The sequence below is a fragment of the Ranitomeya variabilis genome, chromosome 6 (assembly GCF_051348905.1).
Source record: "Ranitomeya variabilis isolate aRanVar5 chromosome 6, aRanVar5.hap1, whole genome shotgun sequence".
Classification (NCBI taxonomy): domain Eukaryota; kingdom Metazoa; phylum Chordata; class Amphibia; order Anura; family Dendrobatidae; genus Ranitomeya; species Ranitomeya variabilis.
Window position 1 is genome coordinate 418,607,731 of NC_135237.1, and position 14,936 is coordinate 418,622,666.

A 14,936-nucleotide genomic window follows, 5' to 3' on the forward strand; every position below is an offset into this window, starting at 1 on the left:
GGTGTCTTCGTATCGCTGCTGGCTGGTTCATCCTGTCTTGTTCTGTTTATACCATCCATAAGAGAAATCCAGCAGAGATGTTAGATGTGAAGGGTGTGTGAATACGTATGTATAAGGATATTTCTGTGTATACACTATGTGTATATATGTGTACAAATATATAAATGTGTGTATATACTGTATATTTGTGGAAAAACATGTATTTACAGTTATAGCTGTTAGAGGAGGGATTTCTAACCTACTCCGGTGTTCTCTGTCTTACGTACCCAAGCGATGAAGCAATAATCAGAGAGCCAGACTGCTCGTTGTCTTTCCAAATAGTCTCTGTTTAATGGGGAGGGGGGAGTTAGGGTGTTCTTTCATAGTACAAGATCAAAGGGAAATGAGGCATTACACTATAATCTGGCAAAAATATGAGTTATACAATGGGTTGTCAAACACATCCTGGGATATGAGATAATTTACATGAGAAAATGTGGGGGTACTTCCACCATGTCAATGTGTTCTGGTTCAGAAGTTGAAGTTCTCAAGAGAATCTGGCTGAAGAAATAGAATTTTTAGGTGATTACAGACTATATTGAATACAACAAAATGTCTTTGACAATTTCTGGCAATTGTAGGAACTGACCATTGGCCATAAGAATAGCGGCATGTAGACAGATGATAACTAAGAACATAGACCATTATTGCATAATACTATTTTCTTCTATTTTATTCAGAATACAAATTAACCACTTCTTTCACAACTCCCTTCTTTTTCTCATCTGGTCTACCTTACCCTAGCTAATTCCATCCTGTTACTCAGGTCTGCAAGATAACCCTACTTCACAATTCACATAGCTGAAAGTGTTTGCACCCTTACAGTTATTTCAATTACACATGGTTTTTTTGTTATACACATGTTTATTTCCTTTGTGTGTATTGGAACAACACAGAAAAACAGGAATAAAAAGGCAAACTGGACATAATTTCACACAAGACCCCAAGAATGGGCAGGACTTCATTGTTAACTCCTTTCTAAAATTGTGGCAAACAACTTTGTTTCAAGTATGTGATGCTTTTGTTCAAAACTGTGGCAAGTAACAGATGTGGGCAATTTGAAAATCACACCTGAAACCAGATAAAAAGGGGAGGAGTTGACTCAAACTTTGCATTGTGTCTCTGCTTGTACCACATTAATCATGGAGAACAGAAAGAGAAGAGAACTTCCTGAGGACATGATAACTAAAATTGTTGAAAAATATTGACAATATCAAGGTTTCAAGTCCATCTCCTCTTCAACGTCTGACAAAACAAAAGGCGGCGATGAAACACGCATCAAGGTGTGCAGCAAACTGTCTTTTACACTATGGCCACAGGTAATTACTATTTATAGCATTACTGACAGAACCCCAGCTTAAGGATATATTAAAATATAACTTTTAATGTATATATTAAAATTAACAATCAAAGTGAAATAATCACATACCACTTTCAAAGTATCATACAGACACTTATAAAGGATACCTAGGGAGGTGCCTGTCCCTATAGTAGTCTGATATTACCTTACCTGTCAGCAGAGGTTGACAACGTGAATCCTGCACAGTGGCGCCCCTGCTCGTCGACAGCTCACCCTGCTGGCCCTGTAGGCCCTAGTTGGAGTAAGGCAGAAAAAAAGCAAGAAGACAGCACAAAAATGGATAAACGTGTCAGATTGTTTGAAACTATGAACAACACTTATAAATCCTTATTAAGTTGCTGAAAGAGGCTTGTCTGTATATAAGGCATTTATTACTTGCTTGCCACTGTGTTTGAAAATTGCCTGCCAGCGGGGATTGACACCCTAGATGCAGCGAGAGTGGCACCCCTGCTCTTTGGCAGCTGTCCCTTCTATCCCTTACTGAGTATAAATGTCAATTGGCATTGTAGAGAGAGAGAGAGAGTGTGTGTGTGTGAAAAGTGCTTGGTGTCAATGCTATAGGTTATGTAATTAGTGTCACAAAAGGTTAGTCTTCTTATTATAGCATAACTACACAAAAATATTCCACATCTGTGACAGAACTAATGACACTGGATGTATATTAAAGTGCTTAGTGCCTTAATAACATAAAGGAATGTAATTAGTGTTGAGCGATACCGTCCGATACTTGAAGGTATCGGTATGGAATAGTATCGTCCAATCACAAGCCGCGACGTCATCTAAGGTCTTTCAAGCGCTCATTCTTAGGAACGGAAGCTGCCGGTTACATCGGTAAGGTCCAGGCTGCGTCGGAGAGGTGAGTATATCAATATTTTTTATTTTTATTCTTTATTTTACACATTAATATCGATTCCGATACCGATTCCCGATATCACAAAAGTATCGGATCTCGGTATCGGAATTCCGATACAGCAAATATCGGCCGATACCCGATACTTGCGGTATCAGAATGCTCAACACTAAATGTGATGGGTGCAGCCAGTGTAACCCAAGAACACATTAGTAGGGTAATTCAAGTGATGAGTTCAGCATAGCCAGCAGAGCCACATTAAGCAAGCTGTGACAACAACACGATAGTAAGAAACAACACACTTAGTACTTGACGCGTTTCCCCTCTTTTGAGGTTCATCAGGAGTGAGATGACAGTGTAAACAATTGATTTAGATGACGTTTTTGATGTAGATGCATGGCATAAAATCAATATGATACAGGACATGCGAGAGCAATCCCCATTGGTAGAGTGCCTTGATTACCACTGCTCCTAGCTTCCCCTGATTGGGTGTATGACAGAGGAGGCGCTGTTATCTCAAAAGTTTGGATCTTCCATCAGAGTGTAGCTGAAGTCGGGCACTTGGTAATATGCATCCTTGCTAGTGAGTGGTGTGCATGATCAGAAATGAGTCATGCGTTCCATACCGTGGTGTTATCGCGCATAACCGGAAGTAGAACTTGTGGCATGATAAAAGGTTTATCTTGCATGCATTCCAGATAAGATAAAAAAGGTATCTGGGAATAATGTTGTCAGACTCTTGAGCCGGTTTTACAGATTTTTAAAAAGACCTGCAAAGCAAAAAAACATTATTTCCTTCATAATTACATGTATGTGTTAGGAGTCAAGTTTCCTCTGCTGTACAGGGGGAATCTCGATCCGTGTCTGCTGCGGTCTCCCATTCTCCATCGGCCGCAGTGGAGCCTGCTCAGTGGAGACGTCGGTCCCAGCGTCTCACTGAGTCTGATTCAGTACAAAGGGTTATTGCTGCCTCTCCAGGCTCTGCTATTGTACCCTGCACTGATCTACAGCGAATAGGCTTTTCTGGGACTAAGTCCTGCTTTGCACACACTGAGCATGCCCAGGGTAAGATCTCTCACTGGAGATCAAGGGTCACATGTTCAGGTACTGCAGCCAAATCTATTGGTCTTTCTAGGAAGGTCCTGTAGGTACGCAGGCTCTGTAGCAGTTTCTCATTGGTCCTCTTTTGGAAGGTCCTGTACTTGCTGCTGCTATTTAAGGCTCGCATGGCCGCACCGTATCTTCTAAAGTTACATGCTTTGCGCCACTGTGGTCATATGTGTGAATGTGTTCAGGGACCCGGCTGAAATAAGCCCCTAGAATGCTGGCACCTCCGGCGAGGAGATTGTGTATGAAAGTATTCAGGGACCCGGCTGAAATAAGCCCCTAGAATGCTGGCACCTCCGGTGAGGAGTGTTGTGTGCATGCATGACCACTGACTGCTCTCTTCTGGGTAGTTAGCCTGTGTCTCTGTGAGAGTTAACAGGGCACAGAGCTTTGCTTTCTCGGCCGCTCTGTGAAGCTAACAGAGCTGGTTAATACCGCCATATTGAGCCGCCATTAACTTAGCGGCAGGATATTTCCTGCACGGTGGACCCCGGGTTGCGAACGCACCAATCACATCAATAAATATATTTGGTGCGTTCCGCAAACCCTAACAGTATACTAGCGCCAGGGTCTGGCTAAGTAATGGCGGACAAACAGCAATTGCAGGGGTACATCCAGCTGCTGGAGAGCCGGTTGGCATCTCTTGAGTGTGCAACCTTGGCGGTGGATGTTACTGCAATTGCTGTTCAGGCTGCTAGCGTGGCTGCAGCAGCTTTACCCACTGCCACCTCTGTTCCGACCTTATCCCACCTTCCGTTGCATGAAAAATTCTCTGGGGACAGTAAGTCCTGTAGGGGATTCGTGAGCCAGTGCAGTATACATCTCGAGCTCCTGGCTGCACGGTTTCCCACAGAGCGGGCAAAGGTGGGATTTGTAATTTCTCTCCTATCGGACAGAGCTTTGGAGTGGGCTACGCCGCTGTGGGAGCGCAACGATCATGTGGTGCAGAGTGTTCCTCGGTTTCTGGGCACTCTGAAGCAGGTCTTCGTAGGACCTCAAGTCACCCATGATAAGGCGCTCCAATTGCTGGCATTGACTCAGGGTTCGACCATGGTCAGTCAATTTGCCATTCTCTTCCAGACTTTAGCGTCTGAGTTGGAGTGGTCAGATAAAACCCTCATCCCAGTATTTTGGAGGGGGCTGGCTGACCATGTGAAGGACGCTTTGGCCACTAGGGAGATTCCCGCTACACTGGAGGAGCTCATATCTATATCAACTCGCATAGACCTTCGTTTTCACAAGCAAGAGGGTTGGAGCGAGCCCAGTGTAAGCAGAGGTTTCGGCTGGCTCCCACGTTTGCCACACCTTTGGAATCTTCGGTCCAGGCGCTCGAGTCACATAAGGCCATTTGGGGGTCGCAAGCGGGGTCTAAGTCCCAGGCCGCTCGTGCCCTTAAGGTCTGTCTTGTTTGCTGGCAGTCCGGACATCTTGCCTCCAAGTGTCCGCAGCGGTCGAGGAAACGTCAGTGTCTAGTGGCAGTTGGAGGAGGTACATTAGACACGGCAACGTTTACCTCAAAATTGTCCTTCAAGGGGACAATTACCATGGGCCCATCCACTCTTATGGTAGAGCTTTGCGTGGACTCTGGGGCGGAGGGTAATTTTATGTCTTCCGCTTTCGCTCAGTGACACGCAATACCCCTGGTGATGCTCGCCAAGCCAATAACCATTCGAGTGGTAAATGGGTCGACACTACCTTCACAGATTACACATCAAACCATCCCTTTCACTCGTTCTGTATCTCCATCACATCAGGAGATTATTTCTCTTTTGGTCCTTCCTGAGGGAGTTGATGAGGTCCTGTTGGGGATACCCTGGCTTCGTTTTCATTCTCCTCATATAGAGTGGTCCTCAGGGAAAATTTTGGGATGGAGTAAATCCTGTGAGGGTAGATGTCAGAGGGAGTGCGTTCAGGTTGCTACAACTGAGGTACCCGCAGATCTTTACTCTCTCCCCAAGCACTATTGGCCTTATGTGGACGTGTTCTCCAAAAGGGCTGCGGAGACCCTTCTGCCTCACCGCCCCTATGACTGTCCTATTGATCTCTTGCCTGGTGCTGAGCCTCCCCGGGGTCGAGTCTATCCATTATCTCTCCCGGAGACAGAGGCAATGTCTCAGTATATCCAAGAAAATCTGGCAAGGGGTTTTATTAGGAAGTCAGTGTCACTTGCAGGGGCTGGTGTTATGATCCCAATGGCAGAGGATCTCAGAGATTACAGCAAAGTCTGCAAACATAAATACCAGCGATATCAGGAATCACATTTTGTACAAGCTGGACAAAAATATGAACAATGCAAATAAACAAAAATAAGAAAGCAGGACTTAGCTTATCTTGCAAAGAACCAGGACCTGAAGACAGGAGCAAACAGAAATGAACTGATTACAACGATGCCAGGCACTGGACTGAGAATCCAGGAAGTCTAAATAGCAACACCCCAGGCCTAACGAACCAGGTGAGTACCAACCTGGGAAAAGACAATCCAAGTGCCAAACCACTAGTGACCACAAGAGGGAGCCAAGAAGTATAGTTCACAACAGGCTGGGTTCTTCTTCGTGCAGAAGAAGAATGGAGAATTACGTCCATGCATTGACTACAGGGGTCTTAATGCCATCACCGTTAAAAACAAGTACCCACTACCCCTGATATCAGAGCTCTTTGATAGGCTACGGAGAGCAAGGGTATTTACTAAATTAGATCTGCGGGGTGCTTATAACCTGATTCGCATCCGTGAGAGGGACGAGTGGAAGATGGCTTTTAACACCAGGGATGAGCACTATGACTATCTGGTGATGCCCTTCGGGCTCTGTAATGCCCCAGCCGTTTTCCAAGACTTTGTGAATGACATCTTCCGGGAGATGCTCACCACCTCGGTCGTAGTCTATCTGGATGATATTCTCATCTACTCTCCAGATATTGACTCCCACCGGAGAGATGTTCGCAAAGTCTTCGACCTCTTACGGGCAAACTCCCTCTACGCCAAGTTGGAGAAGTGTGTGTTTGAGCATTAGTCCTTGCCATTCCTTGGTTATATCATCTCTGCCCAGGGTTTGGCTATGGATCCTGCCATACTACAGGCTGTGATGGACTGGCAGGAACCCCATTCACTTAAAGCGGTGCAGTGCTTTATGGGGTTCATCAATTACTATCGCCAGTTCATTCCACACTTTTCAACTTTGGTAGCTCCCTTGGTTGCTCTCACCAAGAAGGGAGCAAATCCCAAGTTGTAATCGGAGGATGTCTCCAAGGCATTCCTTTCGATTAAGTCACATTTCGCTAGCGCTCCTATTCTACATCGCCCCGATGTAGATAAGCCATTTATTATGGAGGTGGATGCCTCATCCGTTGGTGCTGGAGCAGTCCTTTTCCAAAAGGATGCTCAAGGTCGGAAGCATCCTTGCTTCTTCTTCTCCAAGACCTTCACACCAACGGAGAGGAATTATTCCATCGGGGACAGGGAGTTGCTAGCAATGAAGTTGGCTTTTTCTGAGTGGAGACACCTCTTGGAGGGAGCTCGCTTTCCCTTCCAAGTATTCACCGACCACAAAAACTTGGTGTACATACAGACGGCCCAGCGGCTGAATTCTCGCCAGGCCAGATGGTCCCTGTTCTTCTCCTGGTTCCATTTTACTCTCCATTTTCTCTCTGGTGAGAAGAACATTCGTGCCGATGCTCTCTCCCGCTCCGTAGTGTCATCTGAGGAGGAGGATGAGGAGCCTCGGCTTATTGTCCCCTCTGAGAGCCTGAGAACTGTGGCCGCGATTTCGCTAGAGTCTGTGCCCCCGGGCAAGACTTTCATATCGGCGAATTTGTGACCGGAGGTTCTCTCTTGGGCTCACTCGTCCAGAGTGGGTGGACATTTTGGAACGAAGAGGACATCTGAGCTTTTGGCGAGGACGTACTGGTGGCCGCATATGGACTATATTCGGGCATGTGTTTCCTGCGCCCAGAATCGGTCTTCATGACAACGGCCTGCTGGGTTACTTTACCCCATGCCGGTGGCAGACAGGCCCTGGGAGATGGTCGGGATGGACTTTGTGGTGGGTTTGCCCAAGTCTCGCGGCTGTACCATCATTTGGGTCATCACCGATCATTTCTCTAAAATGGTGCATTTGGTGCCACTACCACGGTTACCTTCTGCACGGGCCTTGGCGGCGTTGTTCATTAAACATATCTTCCGCTTACATGGAATGCCTGATAAAGTTGTCAGCGACCGGGGCTCCCAGTTTGCATCTCAGTTTTGGAGAGATCTCTGCCGTTTACTCAGCATAGAGCTGAATCTCTCCTCTGCATATCATCCCGAGACGAATGGGTTGGTAGAGAGAACCAATCAGACTCTGGTGACATACTTATGTCATTTTGTCTATGCTAGGCAGGATGACTGGGCATCTTTGCTACCTTTGGTGGAATTTGCCTTGAACAATGCCGTAGCCGATTCCACTGGTCAGACTCCTTTTCTCCTTAATTACGGCCAGCATCCACGTGTCCCTGTGCCCATGCCCTCCACTGATTCTAGGGTGGCAGACTGGGCGGTGGAGGCACGTGAAATCTGGGACCGCACACAGGATGCCATCCGGGCCTCCAAGGAGAATGAGGGTCTCGGCTGATACACACCGGCGCCCCACTCCGATCTTTGCTCCTGGCGACTTAGTGTGGCTCTCCGCCTGTAACATCAGGCTGCGAGTTGAGTCCACTAAGTTTGCGCCTCGCTACATTGGCCCGTTCAAGGTTCTGGAACAGGTGAACCCTGTGGTCTACCGTTTGGCTATTCTTCCACGCCTTTGTATCACCGATACCTTTCACGTTTCCCTCTTAAAGCCCGTTCTCTTGTCCCGGTTTTCTGAGTCATCTGCCGGGACATCAGGTTCATCCACGGATGAGTTTGAGGTGAATGCTATCGTGGGGTGCAAGGTGGTACGTGGCAAGAAATTTTATCTGGTGGATTGGAAGGGTCACGGTCCAGAGGATAGAACCTGGGAGCCTGTAGAGCACATTCGGGCTCCGCTGCTCATTGCAGCTTTTGAGCGTAGCGAGGCTCAAGGAGGGGGGGCAATGTTAGGAGTTGAGTTTCCTTTGCTGCACAGGGGGAATCTCGATGCATGTCTGCTGCGGTCTCCCATTCTCCATCGGACGCAGTGGAGCCTGCTCAGCAGAGACGTCGGTCCCAGCGTCTCACTGAGTCTGATTCAGTGCAAAGGGTTATTGCTGCCTCTCCAGGCTCTGCTATTGTACCCTGCACTGATCTACGGCAAACATGCTTTTCTGGGACTAAGTCCTGCTTTGCACACACTGAGCATGCCCAGGATAAGATCTCTCACTGGAGATCAAGGGTCACATGTTCAGGTACTGCAGCCAAATCTATTGGTCTTTCTAGGAAGGTCCTGTAGGTACGCAGGCTCTGTAGCAGTTTCTCATTGGTCCTCTTTTGGAAGGTCCTGTATGTGCTGCTGCTATTTAAGGCTCGCATGGCCGCACGGCCATGCGCTAGTATCTTCTAAAGTTACATGCTTTGCGCCACTGTGGTCATATGTGTGAATGTGTTCAGGGACCCGGCTGTAATAAGCCCCTAGAATGCTGGCACCTCCGGCGAGGAGATTGTGTATGAAAGTATTCAGGGACCCAGCTGAAATAAGCCCCTAGAATGCTGGCACCTCCGGCGAGGAGTGTTGTGTGCATGCATGACCACTGACTGCTCTCTTCTGGGTAGTTAGCCTGTGTCTCTGTGAGAGTTAACAGGGCACAGAGCTTTGCTTTCTTGGCCGCTCTGTGAAGCTAACAGAGCTGGTTAATACCGCCATACTGAGCCACCATTCACTTAGCGGCAGGATATTTCCTGCACGGTGGACCCCGGGTTGCGAACGCACCAATCACATCAATAAATATATTTGGTGCGTTCCGCAAACCCTAACAGTATGTAACGCAACATTAAAAAAATATATATACATACTTCCTCTTTAGCATATGTCCACATGGAGCATTTTGGCTTTATTTTTTACTTTAACATTTGTGAAGGCTTTCAGCACTACATTTGGGAGGACCTTCCCTCATGCCAAATAGGTAGCAAGATAGTGGAATATATATTCCCCGTCCATTCACAATGCCATTTCAAACATGACCATTTGAATTTTGGCCTTTGCCCACCACCATCACCATCACCACTGCCATGTCATTATGTGGCCCTCACTGACAATTAGCAGAAGGCCAGCAGGCTTCGTGAAGCCTGAGATTGGCAAGAGCCCTCAGGAGGCCCTGTATCATACATTTGGGAGAGCTCTCACTTCTACATTTGGGAGGTCCCTCCCTCATGCCAAAAAGAAAGCCAAATAGTGGAATACATATTCCCCATCACTTTACAGTGCCAGCTGAAACATGTCAATTTGAATTTTGGGCTTTGCCTGCCACCACCACGTCAACCACCATTTCATTATGTGGCCCTCGCTGACAATTAGCAGAGGGACAGAAGGTGCTGGGAAATCTGCGTTTTTTAAGCTCCACAGTTCATTTTTGCCACCGGATCCCAATGGAACAACTGTCATAGTGGGCGAAGCCACTGTAAGGTGAATTTAATAGAGAAGTTGGGTGAGCAGTATGATCAATGTCAGTAAAATGGATTCTACCAGACACCAAAATCATTAGAATTAAGTTCTGAATACAGTGTATGCAAGTGAGTGCCTGTATTGTTGTCAGTCTGTCAGGCCGGAAACCCATGTCATGAACATGTACAAGCCTCATTTTAATTGAAATCAGTCTCCTAAAGGGAAAGAAACATGTGTGCTATTGACCAAGCAGCACAAGCCTACGCATTTTCTGTTGGTTTAATAAACAGTATATCTTTATGTATCAGTTGTGCGACTGGCGCACAGCCTGCAGAGGTATGCAAATGTGACTATCTCTAATTTTCATGCTTCTGCTGTTGCCATGTGTAATAAAGCTGATATCTTAAAAAAATTGTCACATATTGCTAGATATGTTGAATTTAGACATAACACCTCTGTTAGATTACGTGTCAAAAATAAAGCCAGGATTTTATTTTCATAAGCATAAAGCATTCATTATGAGAAAGAGTGATGTAAAGGGATGTGGATGTGGTGGTGCCCGCCAAGGCTGTGTTACAGATCAGAAGGTGAATGGATCTCGCTCTAGCTTCCTGTCAAAATGTGGTCAGCACTGTACACAACTGATGAACCCAGACAATTGCCAGAATGTTGTGGGTTGTATGGCAGACAAAGTCTCCAGTGTGTTGACAAGCAGCACCACAAAGTCTTCCATACAGTCCAGTCTCAGTAGCCAAGAGGCTGGGCCTCTGAATCCTCATCCATTTTTTGTCTGGTTCCATTGAGCTGTACATAAGAAGGGGTTACATACAAAATACAGATATCACTTACAGTAAACCAACTAACAATGACAGACTGATACAGCGGAGAGGACCCTGCCCTTGCGGGCTTACATTCCACAGAGCCCCCCTGCACTTGGCTGCTTAAATAGTTGCAGCTCTCTGTTGCCCCCCTTACTCTAAGGTCAGTCAGGGAACTGCACCTAGGATAAGTGGTCAACGGAGAGGCTGCCCTGTTACACACTGGATATCGAGGCTCCCTGCAGTGAGGGTGGTATATATATCACTAGTTCCAGGCTGGAAATATATATGTAAACCTCTGGTCTGTCACTACCAGGATCCCTAAGTAACCCCAGAACGGTATGCTGCCACCAGTTCCTCGTTATATTTAAGTGCGGTCCATTTACAAGTTACATTGGGTCAGAAACCAACCCCAGGTAGCATATAAGTACTAGCCGGACACACGGACGTGGGAAATCGGGATTTGAGGTAAAAGAGCAGCCCAGAATTAATTGATATTTTAATTGGCAAAAGGCACACTAGATAATACAAATATATACAGAGTAATATACTGATATTACAGCCAGAAGTGCATAAAAAGGTAGAGTACAGGTATGGGATTGCAGTTAGCTGTATGTGTCACATTACCGGTCCTTATCATGTGGATCTAGGGAAGCACTCGAGTCCACAGGTACTTTCTTTGTTTCTGGTCCTTCTCCATGCATGATGTGATGTGGCTTCTGTGGCAGAACAATAGCACTAGCTAAAGGTGTGTGACTATTTTTCAACCCTTAGCTCACCCCTCACATATTTCCCACCTCTGGACTAGTGTTGAGTGATACCTTCCGATATTTGAAAGTATCGGTATCGGATTGTATCGGTCGATATCCGAAAAATATCAGATATCGCCGATACCGATACCCGATACCAATATAAGTCAATGGGACACAAATATCGGAAGTGATCCTGGATGGTTCCCAGGGTCTGAAGGAGAGGAAACTCTCCTTCAGACCCTGGGATCCATATTCATGTGTAAAATAAAGAATAAAAATAAAAAATAGGGATATACTCACCCTCGGACGCGCCCTGGTTGTAACCGCTGCAACCGGCAGCCTCCGTTCCTAAGAATGAGCGAGTGAAGGACCTTCAATGATGTCGCGGTCACGTGAGCGGTCACATGAGCGGTTACGCGACCAATCACAAGACCGCGACGTCATTGCAGGTCCTTCACTCGCTCATTCTTAGGAACGGAGGCTGCCGGTTGCAGCGGTTACAACCAGGGCGCGTACGAGGGTGAGTATATCCCTATTTTTTATTTTTATTCTTTATTTTACACATGAATATGCATCCCGATCCCGATTCCCGATATCGCAAAAATATCGGAACTCGGTATCGGAATTCTGATACCGCAAATATCATCCGATACCTGATACTTGCGGTATCGGAATGCTCAACACTACTCTGGACCAAACAGAAATCTCCTCCCTGGACCTCCTAGCTGAAATAACTCACAATATCTAGGATGAGTCACAGCTTCCTAGTGGGAGGTCCAAACTGCATAACTGATGTCTCAATGGCTTCCTTGGGGCTTGATCAATATGGAGAATCCAAGCTTGGGTTGGCTAAGTGGTTCTGGAGAGCCAGTCTCAATAGCTCAGTATCTGTGACAGCTAGAGAACAATGGGACCCAGGTATCTGTGCGGAGGACTCCGAGGATACTGGTGGTATATTGAACTTAAACCTGAGATGCATGGTACTCTCATAATCCATCTCAATGTGTTGGTGCCGCTCTGTCTAGGGCTTCCATTGATAGCTGGCCGCCCTGCACAAAAGACAACAAGAAGTCCCAGCTCTGTTCCTCCTCACATTAATTAACACATGACCTTTAATTCTCTGGCCATATGGCAAGGTCCTCTTCTTTTGAGAAATTGTGTATTAATCCCATGGGGGGGCCACAGTTCAGGAGCATGGAGAGAGGGAGAAGTCTGGATAATATATTTGGCTTGACATTAATAAATCAAAATGGTGTCTCCCTCATCCCTCACACCTGGGTACAAAATCTGTGTCTGATGGTGATACCACTGCCCCATCCCTGTGTTATGGCCTGTCCAATCTGTTGACCATGAAGCAGGTGCTGATGCCACCTGCCCTCACGGTACTCGATTACGATCCAACACTATTTTTCCCGGTGTGCCATTAATGCATTACATAAGCTTTCGTGTTACACATTATCAGTCGTGCTCTGGTCAACGCAGTCACAGGGAAGGTCTACTTTACCACAAACATGTGGACAAGTTCTTTTGGACAAGGATTATACATTTCTCTTATGGCACACTGGCTGTACCTGGTGGAGTCTGGGACAAAGTCAGAGGCTGGGACATCACACATCTTACCCACACCAAGAAAAGCAGTCCCAACACCCATCATGGTTTAGGTCTTCTAGTATTACAGTTCCTTTCTCTCCTCCTCTTCCTCCTCACTGAAAGTAGCCTCCCAATCACTCCCAAGCTGGGAGGTCTGCAGCACTGCTTTGACAAAGTGGCAGCACACTCTGCTGAAGCTTATCTGTTTAGGTGATAAAGTTAACAGTGCAGCTGAAATGTTGAAGGTGATAAAAGAACAGCCCAATCAGTGGCTCTCCCAGATGAACCACAGCCAGGTCAGGTTGTGTGCAGTAATGGGTGTAAGTTGGTGTTGGCTTTAAAGCTCAGCAAGTTTTTACATGATTCATGCATAGCCCACGTGCTGAACTTGGTTGCACAGCGGTTTTTAAAAACACACCCACACTTGGTGGACCTATTTGCCAAGGAACGACATGTCAGCGCACATTTCCTAAAGTGATCTCAGGCTTACGGCGGACTAGCTTTGCTGCAGCAGCACTTTAATTTGCCTCATCACCAGCTGATTTGTGACTTGCCCACAAGCTATAATTCAACTAATAATAATAATTATTTTATTTCTATAGTGCTAACATATTCCGCAGCACTTTACATTATAGAGGGTACTTTTACAGACATTAAAAGAAACTACAGAATAACAATAATCACATGAACAACAGATACCAAGAGGAATGAGGGCCCTGCTCACAAGATTACAATCTATGAGGAAATAGAGGAGACACTAAAGATGGATGGTAACAATTGCTTTCACTGTTCTGACCAGCCATAATATAAGAAATCGGGTGTTCATATAATGCTGCAAGAACCGGTTACTAACCAGTATGTGTAAAAGTACAGACACAGAGGGATATCAAATGCATAAAGCATGTGAGAACAAGATACTAGGATCCTGGTTATAAATAAAATTTTGAATGGGCAACACAGAAATAGTTCAATAAATGTAGGCAGTTCATGTGTTGGCAAAGCTTAGTGAGCAGCAGACAGCAGTGTCTGAATTCCAGCTTCTCAATGCTCGTCAGAGTAACACTCAGCCCCCACACATAACAATTGCTGAGTTGGTATGGATCGATGACATTTGTGAAGTACTTCAAAATGTTCAGTACTGCACCAAGATGGTGAGCGCTCATGATGCTAATGTTATTGTAACCATCCCTCTGTTCTGTCTATTAAAATATTTGCTGAAGAATCTCAAAGAGGAAGCTTTGAATGCCGATCAGGTGGCTATGGAGCAAAAGTGGCTGATATCACACAGCCCAGCCTCACACAATATTGTTGTGACGCCTGCTGCGCCTGCGGCACCCGCTTCGCAGCATACTTAGGCTGGTTTCACACTTGCGTTTTGATCTGCAGCGTTTTAGCGCTAAAAACGCATGCGTTTTTTCCCCTATACTTAACATTAAAAAACGCATGCGTTTTTTAGCATGCGTTTTGACGCGTTTTCGGCAACGCATGCGTTTTTTGACGCGTGCGTTCATTTGCAGAAATGCAACATGTAGTAATTTCTAGTGGCGTTTTTTTGCCGCAAAAAACGCATGCGTTTATTCGCGGCAAAAAAAAGCATTGCTGTCTATGTAAACGCATGCGTTTTTAAGCACATGCGTTTGCTTGCATTAAAAACGCATGCGTTTTTACCGAAAAACAAGAAAACACAAGAAAAATCAAGAAAACCCTAACCCTAAACACAAGAAAAAACAAGAAAACCCTAACCCTAACCCTAAACACAAGAAAAAACAAGAAAACCCTAACCCTAACCCTAACCCTAGAAAAAACAAGAAAACCCTAACCCTAACCCTAGGGTTACTAGGGATCCTAACCCTAAACCTAACCCTAACCCTTACCCTAAGGTTAGGA